The sequence below is a fragment of the Geospiza fortis genome, unplaced genomic scaffold (assembly GCF_000277835.1).
Source record: "Geospiza fortis unplaced genomic scaffold, GeoFor_1.0 scaffold662, whole genome shotgun sequence".
NCBI classification, from domain to species: Eukaryota; Metazoa; Chordata; class Aves; order Passeriformes; family Thraupidae; genus Geospiza; species Geospiza fortis.
Genome location: NW_005054450.1, coordinates 883,130 through 892,634, shown reverse-complemented (window position 1 = coordinate 892,634; position 9,505 = coordinate 883,130). Strand labels below are relative to the sequence as shown.

Genomic DNA, 9,505 nt, shown 5'->3' with positions numbered 1-9,505 from the left:
TTCCTTCTCCTTTCTCTCCCCTTCCTCTTCTGCCGCCCTTTTCCTTCAATCCCCTCGTGCAGAAATGCAGGCTGGATTTGGGGATGCTGGTCCGGATTTGGGGGATGCTGGTCCGGATTTGGGGATACTGTTCTGGTTTTGGGGATGCTGTTCTGGTTTTGGGGATGCTGGTCCGGATTTGGGGATGCTGTTCTGGTTTTGGGGGATGCTGATCCAGATTTGGGGATGCTGGTCTGGTTTTGGGGATGCTGGTCCGGTTTGGGGGATGCTGGTCTGGTTTTTGGGGACCCCAGGAAGCAGCAGCACCCAAAGAGCAGCAGGGTGCTCACACGGAGTGTGTGGAGCTGCACAGGCTGGAGGCTGCAGACCTGGGAGCAGGGAGGGATCCCCAGGAGCAGGGTGAGCCCAGGCCCCCGGATTGGTGTGGAATTGGGCTCTCCGTGATGCATTGTCATGTCAGGTGTTTACAGGGGGAACATAAAGCTGGATGTTTCCTTCTCCCTGAGGAGCTGGCTGCTGTCCCCTCCCCTGCCACACTTGGCACAAGCTGTCCTGTCCAGCCTGTCCCCAGCGCTGCTACCTGGCTCAGTGTGGTGCCTCCAGTTCCCTTTGTGCTGGAAATGACAAATAGCACAGCTCCAGTGCTCACCTGGGGCAGGAAAGCTCTGCTTTGCCTTTATTCTGACAACAGGCCCACCCGTGCTTTATATCTGATATAAAATGCATTCATTTGTAAGCAGCCTGCCTCTCATCTGCACAGTCAGTTTGATAATTTATTAGCTGTGTATATGCCAGGGTATTTTGGAGTTCCCAAAAGCAGTCAGTTTTGTAGGCAGGTCTGTGTTCCCTTGTGTTTTGAGGGTAAAGATTACCACCAGTAATCTTCTAGGAACTGGTACAGATCACTTCTTAATGCAAACGGAGAGAAGTTAACAACACATGAGCCATTGTTTTGTTTCCAAAGAGAGACTCAGCTGAAGGGGCTTATACAAGAGTGGGGATCTAATTCAGCTTTCAGGTTTATATATTTCTTTTTGTTTTCATTTGAATACATTGTGGGAGAAGTGACCAGGCATTCAACCTATGCCCAGCCTGCCTGGAGCAGCCTTCCCTCTGAAAAAAGAATCCTGCACCCAGTGGACCAGAGGAGGCTTTGGTAAGAGGAATTAGAGTTTAAAAATTGAGGAATTAGAGTTTAAAAAGTTCCTGCGGATGTTCCCCCTGGTGATGCAAGGCTGCTGCTGCTGCTGCACCTCCACAGGGGAAGCAGCTGAGGTGCAGGACTCTCTCCTTGTCTGCAGTGTTGCAGTGCACTCCTGGGGAGCTGTAAATGCACCTCCCAGGGGTGATAAATGCATCTCCCGGGGGTGATAAATGCACCTCCCAGATCCTTTCTGTTAGGGAGGTGCAGCCAGGGTCGGGCTGGGGGGAGGGTGTGGGAGCACCTGAGGGTAACAAAGGTAAAATCAGGTGGGTCTGGCCTTGGAAGAAAGGAGAGAGGCATGTCCAGGGGTTCTCCAGAGATCCCTCAGAGCCCTGATGAATGGGGAGGCTGAGTCTAACAAGGTAACAGAGATGCTGTGGCAGTAAAATCTCTGCTGTGGGTGAGCCTGCAGCATCCTGTGTCCCAGCAGAGGATCTGGGGGCCGGGGCAGGAACATCCTGACTTGGATAAACTTGTTTTTCCAGGCCCACCTCGGGTATAAGCCCCAGATTCCTGTTTGGGCTGACAAGCTGGAGCAGGGGTGGGATGCTGAGAGCCCAGCCTGGCTGCTGAGCCCAGCCTGCCCTGGCTGCTGAGCCCAGCCTAACTGCGCAGCGCTGGGTTAATGAGTCACAGCTCTCCCTGGCTGCAGCAGCCTGGACTCTGCCCAGGCTGTTTGAGCTCCTGAGTCAGCAGAATGCCTCAGCCTGCTGTCCTCAGGCTGTCCTGGCTCTGCAGAGCCGGGCTGGCAGGAGCAGGGGCAGCTTTGCTTGCAGGAGCATCCCTGCAGCCAGGCCGGGCTGGGCTCTGCTCGCCGCCCAGCGCTGCAGGGTGGTGCTGTCTGCGCCACAATTAACAGCTCTGGCAATTCACAGCTCTGCTCAGCTGCTGGTGGAGCTGAGAGCACCTCAAAGACCCTCTCCAGGGCAGTGTGGGCAGCACTGGTGTGTGTGGTGCCTGGCAAGGGAGCACAGAGCAGCTCTGGCAGAACATTTTGGCTCCTGCTGGAGCCTTTGGGCTCAGTGTGTTTCATCTGAGCTGGCTGAGATCCAGGGAGGGAGTGGTGTAGAGGGAAGGGATCATGCACTAAGCCCGTGGACCAAGGTGTGAAACACATTCTGGGTGGCACAAAGGTGCTCCTGTGGGACAGGGCTGCTTTCAGAGCCCTGCAGCCAGAGCTTAGGATGTGTCTGCTGGACACCTCTGATCTCACTCGGGAGAGAAGAGGGTGGAAAAAAGCGAGGAGAGCCCTGTTACTCGTTGTTACTGCCAGGGGAAGAACAGAATTTCCTAGAAGGTGGAAAGCAGAGCGTGGGGTTTCTGTTCTCAGCACCTGTGGCTCAGGGCAAAGGTGTTGCCCCATTTCCCCAGGTGTTGCCCCATTTATTTCCAGCCTGGGAGTGGTGGCAGGGCTGGGAGGAGCCACAGCCCCAGCAGAGGGTGGGACTGCCCCGGAGTTCAGGTGCTGGCAGCTCCCGGAGCCTCTGCTGCTCTGCCTGCCCCGGCGCAGCCTGCAGCAGGAGCCTGGCACCACCTGGAGCCAGGTGCGCTCACCTGGGCCTGCCCACGGAGCCGAGGGAGCTGGAGCAGCTCCTGGCACTGCCCTGCAGGGCCCTGGTAAACCTCTGTCCTCGCCGGGGGGTGTCTGTGCATCTCTTGGGGGGAGATCTGTGCTTGGTTAAGGTGTTAAGCTGGTGTCTCGTATCTGGGGAGTTGGGAGGCTGTGGGGAGCTTGGAGGAGAAGGAAGCAATGGGAAAAATGCCACAATAGCAGGGCTCAATGAGCATTGCCAGGAGTCACAGCCCAGAGCCATTTGCTGGACGATTTGGTGGGATATTGCAGGAGAGGGTGGGATAATAGAGCACTAACCTGAGAGTAAAGTCAGAGTAAACTCCCCTTGTGACAGCAGGAGGAAGGCACAGTGCTGGGAATGGGCTGAAACAAATGGGCTTGATTAAATGAGCTTGTGGTATCACATATTGCTGTGCTGACAAAGGGATTGCTGCAGGTCTTACCTGACAGGACCTTTTACCTTTCTTGGAATGCAGAATTTCTGTAACAGGAGAGATTTTCCGCCTCCCACACCCCTCAGCTTGTTGTTTTATGGTGACAATTTCTTCCTGGGCTAATTCACTGTTACCTGATCCACCAAACAGCTTTTTCCTGCTGCTTTGTCACCCCCACAGTGAGGTTTAGCAGGAGCTTCCAGCCACCTTCCCCCCACATGGGGCAGTTGCTGTGATTTCTGCAGGCTGGGGGGCTCTCTCCAGGTAAAGCACCCCAACAGTCAGTGGGAGGTGAAACAGGTCATGTGTTCTCTTTTCTCTAAGGAGAAAATTGGCATTTTGGGGCAAATGGAGCCCTTAAATGGAAAATTCAGCAAATTGTAAACTTTGAGTGGCACCTCTTTGAACTGTGCTTGTGAATTTATTTTTCTATTTTCCTTAAGCACCAGCGATTCTTATAGGTAGCAAGCAGCAGAGGGGAGCTAAAATGGTTTGAAAAATTTAAAAGCAGGGTCATTTTCTTGCTGCAAAGATATTCCCCAAAACATCTTTCCCTTGCCCTGTCATTTTTAGTGGTTTTTAGTGGCTCAAAGGAAAGTTTTACAGTTCCCAAAGCAGCAATTCTGCAGCCCTGTCTGTCCCCCGAGGAGGATGAGGGATGAAGCAGGATCTTCCTCTTCTGTGCCAGGCTGTTTTGCTCTCCTATGGCTGTGCTTGTCCCTGACCTGTTAATTGCCTTTGAGATAGTCAGGGTTGTGCTGGTCCTGATGGGAAATGCTGGAGGGATGGCGAGGTCACTGTTTAACCAAGAAGCTCCCTCAGAGTGGGGCAGGACAGGCAGGTGGGGGCTCTTGTCAGGTCCTGATCTTTGAGAATTGTTTGCTTTCCTCCTCAGGGTGAAAGGGTCCCAGCCAAGAAGGGATTTTTGGTTACCTGGTGCAGCCTCCTGGGGATGGAGCCCTGGCAGTGCCTGGTGGGTGTCTCTGGGGGGTTGGATGGGCAGAGGAAATTGAATTTCACTGAGAGCAAACGAGAGCCCAGAGCCTCAGCTCCCTCTGCCTTGCTGTCTGCACACAGAGCAGATCCTGGAGCCTTTGGAATTTGAAACTGGGTGCCTGCTCTGCCTGATGGAGGCTGTGGAGCCTGAGGATCCCAGGTGAGGTGTGCCAGGGGCTGCTCCTGAGCAGCACCTTTGCTCTCAGGTGTTGCACAAGAGGCCCTTGGGCAATCCCTCACTGCTCCTGAGCCTCTGGGGAGAGGGGAGACAGCTCCTTTGTCCTGCAGGCTCTCTTCTCACACGGTCCTGTGTTTCCAGGAGCTGAGGAATGCTGGATCACCCCAGAGCTTGTGCAGCCCAGGCTGCTGCAGTGTGTGACAGCAGAGTCCCTGGACAGGTGAGCGTTGGTGCCTCTCTCCTTGGTGTCCCAGTGAATTCTCTTTCTGCCCAGCCCGTGCCCCCTGTGCAGTGCAGGGAGCGCTCCAACACTTTAAACAGGTTTGTATCTTGAGCTATTCAGCATTTGGAAATACTTCATTGTTCCAGTGTCTCGCCTGAACGGTGGTGTGGGAGACTTGGGAGCTCTTGAGACAAATACAGATTACAGACAAGCCAGCTGTGTTTATCTTGTTAATATTGGTGATTTTTAGAGGCCCTAACCAAGGGCTGGGGCTAAGGGGCAGGACAACTGTTGATTTATGAGTTTCTTCTCCCTTGAAAGCTTTTCCTTCAGTGCTGCTGCAGCTGCTCCCCTGACTCTGTGTTTGTCCCCAGCCCCTGGCCTGGTGTGAGTGAGAAGAGAGGAGGATTCACCCACCTGCCCCAGCTCCCTGGTGCCAGCTGTGAGTGTTTCTTTGGCAGTGTCTTAGCTGGTTGTTGTGAGCAATAGTCAAGGAAGCAATCAGCAAGTATACTGCCCTAGAAGTGCTGCACATTGTTGGGCTTGGGCAGGAGCTGCAGCTGATGGCAGGAGTGCCACGGGATGCCACTGCCTCCCAGAGGAGAGGAGGAGCAGGAGAAGATGAACTGCAAGTTTTGTTCTTTCTTTGTCCTTCCCCAGTGCCTCTGGAGGGCTCTGCTGCACCTTTCCCTGCAGCAGAGCTCTCCTTTTGCTGCTTTTCTGCACCTTTCCCTGTGCAGAGCTGTCCCTGTGCTGCCCTGCCCTTTTTCTCTCCCAAATCCCTTGCATGGAACGCCTGGAGTGGTGCATCATGACCTTTCTCCAGCTTTTGGCTCTCATTCTCAGCTTTTCTGTCTCACCTGTGCTCAAACCACACCTGCGGGCAGCCAGGTGTGCCAACGGGGGGTTGGATTGGCACTAAAAGCTACACCCCGAAATTCCTAACATTTGGCCTATTTTCTAGCTACTGAATAGAAGAGGTGCAGTCCATACCTTGGCTGTTATAGATAATGAGAATATTAGAGAAATATCAGTGAAAATGGCACAAAGATCAGTGCAGGGGCAGCCTCTTTGCATTCTGTGTGAATGCCCTTTGCAGTGCCCCCTCCCAAAGTGCCACCCCTCCCTCCATGCTGGAGGGTCTCATGGTCAGGTCCTAAATGTCACTTTTGATCTTTGTTGGTGGCATGCTCAGTTTCATTATGGAATGCACAATATTAATATCTTCATTTTTCTCCACACAGCCGCGGCGTGAAGGAATATCCCATATTAATCCCCCTAATTTAAATTTGAAATTAGTAACTATCACAACACTTGGAGCATCCTTTAATCCATTGATTGCTGCTGGCTGGGTTCCAGCAGTGTCACTAATTACATTCTGCCTGCAAAAAAAATTAAAAAAAATCTCATTGCTGGTGGCTTTTCTTCTGAGGGCCGCTGGCTGCAATTCTTGTGCCACCTCTGCAGCCTGAGACACTTTGTGATGCTCGTGGAATTGTTTGGGATGACTGAGCATCTCTGCTTGCTGGAAGGGAAGGCCCTGGGCTTGCTGGGGGGAGTGCTCTGGGTGGGGGCTGTGTGTGGGGTACAGACTCTCTGGTTTGGGGTCCCTCTGGGGATGGGAATGACTCAGTCCTGACCCAGCAGCTTTTTCCAGGGTTGTGTTTGCTCCTCCATCCCCACCCTGAGCCTGCCAGCAGCTCAAGGTTTGTGACTCCAGGAGCTGCCTCTTGTGTTCCAGGCCTGGTTAAAGGGCATTTCCAGAGGACTGGGAATGCATTAAAGTAGCTTTAATTCTTTTTTTTTTTCAATTAGTGTATCCAGAGGACGTGGAATAAACTAAAACGAGCTTTAGTTCCCTCATTTTCAGTTACTGTGATGGCATGAGGGTGCCCTGGGTGGCACTGCCCCCAGGTTTTGGTGTGTGACTCTCCTGGAGGAGAGTGGGAGCTGTTGGAATTCAGGGTGGATGGGATGTCTGCTCCCCTTTGACTGCCTGCCTGCCTTGCTGCTCCTTTTTCTAAGGACACACACAGGGAATGTGTTTCCTTGGGGTTTTTTTACTTCAGTCTTCTGAATCTCCTTGGAGAAAGGCGTCTGGAGACGGTCCTGAGGGCTCTGAGTGATCATTCTGGAATTTCTGAGCAGCCCTGGGTGTCTCTCAGCTGTGCTGTATCCAAACCTGTCAGAATTAGTGTCTATCCAAAATGGAAGAGAAGGGGTTAATCGAGTCAAGGATTAGGTCCTTAATCTGTGCCAGGAGTGCAAGAAATGTAGATTTATTTTTGTCACATGCTGGAAAAAGCCACAAAGGACAAGCATGAGGGTTTCTCCTGTCTCAGGAGCCTCCTCTGAACACGCTGCCCTGGCTTTCCTTCCAGCCCATGAGTGACCGAGCATCAGCTGCTGACTTAGGAAAATGCTCCCATTCTCCTGCAGATGAAGAGCCCAGGTGCTGGTAAAACTCTTGGCTGTTTTTTTTCCTGAATTGTTCCAATTCCAGGGTCAGGTCTCTGTTTCAGGTTTGTTCCCCCCCAGGCTGGGTCTCACCCAAACCCTGCGTGGGCACAGCCGGGCTGTGCTGAGCGTCAGTGGGAAATGGATTGATGGAATTATAGAAATGGATTGATAGCAAATTCCCTGTGCCAGGGAGGGTTTGCAGGATGCATTTCACTCTGGATTCCTCTGAGAAGGGTGGGACCTGTGTGTCTGAGCTGTTTCCAGGCCGAGCCCTGAGGAGCTGGGCAGTGTGAGAAGGAATTGCTCTGGCTCCCTTGGTTGGGATCAGCTGGGTGGTGTTCGAGAACTCAGGCATGGGAGGGTTCTGGTTGTTGCAGGGCTCAGCTGCTTTTTAACCTTTTTTCCACGGGTTCAATGGAACTGGGCTGGTGATGGGCCAGCAGTGACCTCTGCTGGGGCTGGGCTGCCTGGGGACGCTGGGGATGCTGCCCTGGGAGCAGAGGGTGTTTGTTTGTTCCTCCCTCTGTGCTGAAGGCTCCGGGGAAGCCCAGGCTCTCCTCCCTGGCCAGCCCTGAGCTGGGCTTTGAGCATTTCAGGGCAGTAAAACAGAGCCAGAGCAGAACTTCTGCCCGTGTGCCTCTCCCATGGAGTGTCTCCATCTCTGATAAAAGTGTCTCACTGGTGTGGCACCAGATCCAGGGGAGCAGCAGGCCCTGTGAAGGCTCTGTCTGTGATATGCAGAGGTGCTGTGGGCTCTCAGCTCCTAATTTTCACTTAAAAGCCCCAAGGCATGTGACCAGGTTCCCAGTTAATGGAGAACTCTGCCTCAGCCCAGCTTCCTACCCAGCTGCAAAGGCAAAGTAAAAACTTGTTAAAAAAATAAATTAAAAGGTTATATCAGTACATTCTGCCTCACAGAGGAGGTAAATTTATGTAGTTACAGCTCACCCAGTGCTTTATGAGATGCAGAGTGCAGCCTGTGTGTCAGAAAGCTCTTTTAGTAGTTGGTGGGGTGAATTCCAGTCATTAAAAAAGATTTTCTGTGTCTTTTCACCAAAAACCATGTTGCTTCTTCTCCCTATGCTGTAAAAAGCAAACGAAGGTGAAATTCTGAAAGGAGAATTTTCATTGTGTGCATTGCTGTGTGACAAACCACTTCCCCAGACTTTTGTTCCTGAGCTGTAGACAATGCTGCCTTTGAACTGAGATGTGGCTTTGGGCACTTCCCAGATATTCCTGTTCCCTGGGCAGCTGCAGATTCCTCGGGGCTGGAGGAGGAATTAACAGGAGGATCTGCTCAGGCAGAGGCAGCTGCTCGCCTGCCCTGCAGAGAGGAAGGAGGGGACAGCATCAGGTGCCAGGAGTGCCACAGAGATGCTGAATGTGGAGGTGCTGAGGAAATGGGAGGTGATGGGGACCTTTAGTAAGAATTCTTTGTCTTTTCTCGTCAGTTTTGAAGCACAAACTCTGAGTATGGCCTGCTGCTGAGTGGTGACTTCTGTGTGCAAACTCCCCATACTCCTATTGTAGAGAACAGGGAGAGATCCAGCTGAAAATCCCCTGTCTGTCCTATTTCTGATTGTTAAGGCAAAGATCCATTTCTCTGGGTTTTACTTCAACAGCTTATGATGACCCGACAAGCAATTTTTAAAGAATATTTTAGAATATCTGAATCACAGCCACAAGTCAGTGGAAATGCAAGTTCTGGATTTATCTTCTCTATCTGGCAAGACTTAATTAAGCTGTGTAGTGGAGCCTCATCCATCACCCAAAATAAAAGCAGCACTCACCAGCAGGGTGTTTGCTGATGTGGTTTGTCTGGATGTCTGTGGTAGGTTGGGCTTGTGCTATAAAAGTGGGGAAAAGGGAAACCAGGGAACAAGGAGGAAGCCAAGAATGTGTGAGAGCAACAACTGGGAATGCAGCCCTGACAAGGCTTTGTGGGGTTTTTTTGAGGGGTCAGATGGTAGCCAAAGAAAGCCTGCAATAGTGAAGTTAAAAAAGCTGTTGGTGTCAGATTGTGTGCAGGGCAAATGCAGCTTCCTTTTTCTATAAAGAACATGCAGAGGGCATCACGCTCCAAAATAAATTCCTAAAAGAGCAAAGGCTGCTTGACTGAAGTTTAACCGAGTGGTAATTAAGGTACGTTGGAATAAGATCTCGTTTCCAAAGGCAGCAGTTTGTGTATAAATCGGTGAATAAATCCCGGTGGCTCTGGCTCAGCAGGAGGAGAGCTGCGCGCTGTCCTTGGGCAGGAGGTGTCCGTAGCAAAGGACGGGGACAGCAGCAGCCCAGGGCTTTGTTCCTTGCGCTCCCTGCGGCCGCGCTGCTCCGCGCCGGGGCGGGAGTTTTGATTGAAAGAAAAAAAGGAAAAAAAAAAGGGTTTTCTGTGCTGCGGGGCCGCGGTGGGTGCGCTCCGTGCGCCCCGGCGGGAGCG

The 9,505-nt window shown here is 52.2% G+C and overlaps 1 long non-coding RNA gene across 1 annotated transcript; it reads left to right on the top strand.

Annotated features, from left to right (window-relative positions):
- Positions 1-1,064: 1,064 nt before the first annotated feature.
- On the top strand, positions 1,065-4,605 carry LOC115948627. Its single transcript, XR_004082424.1, has 3 exons — positions 1,065-1,156; positions 4,107-4,184; positions 4,527-4,605. It is a non-coding gene; the product is annotated as an uncharacterized LOC115948627 (long non-coding RNA).
- Positions 4,606-9,505: the final 4,900 nt, after the last annotated feature.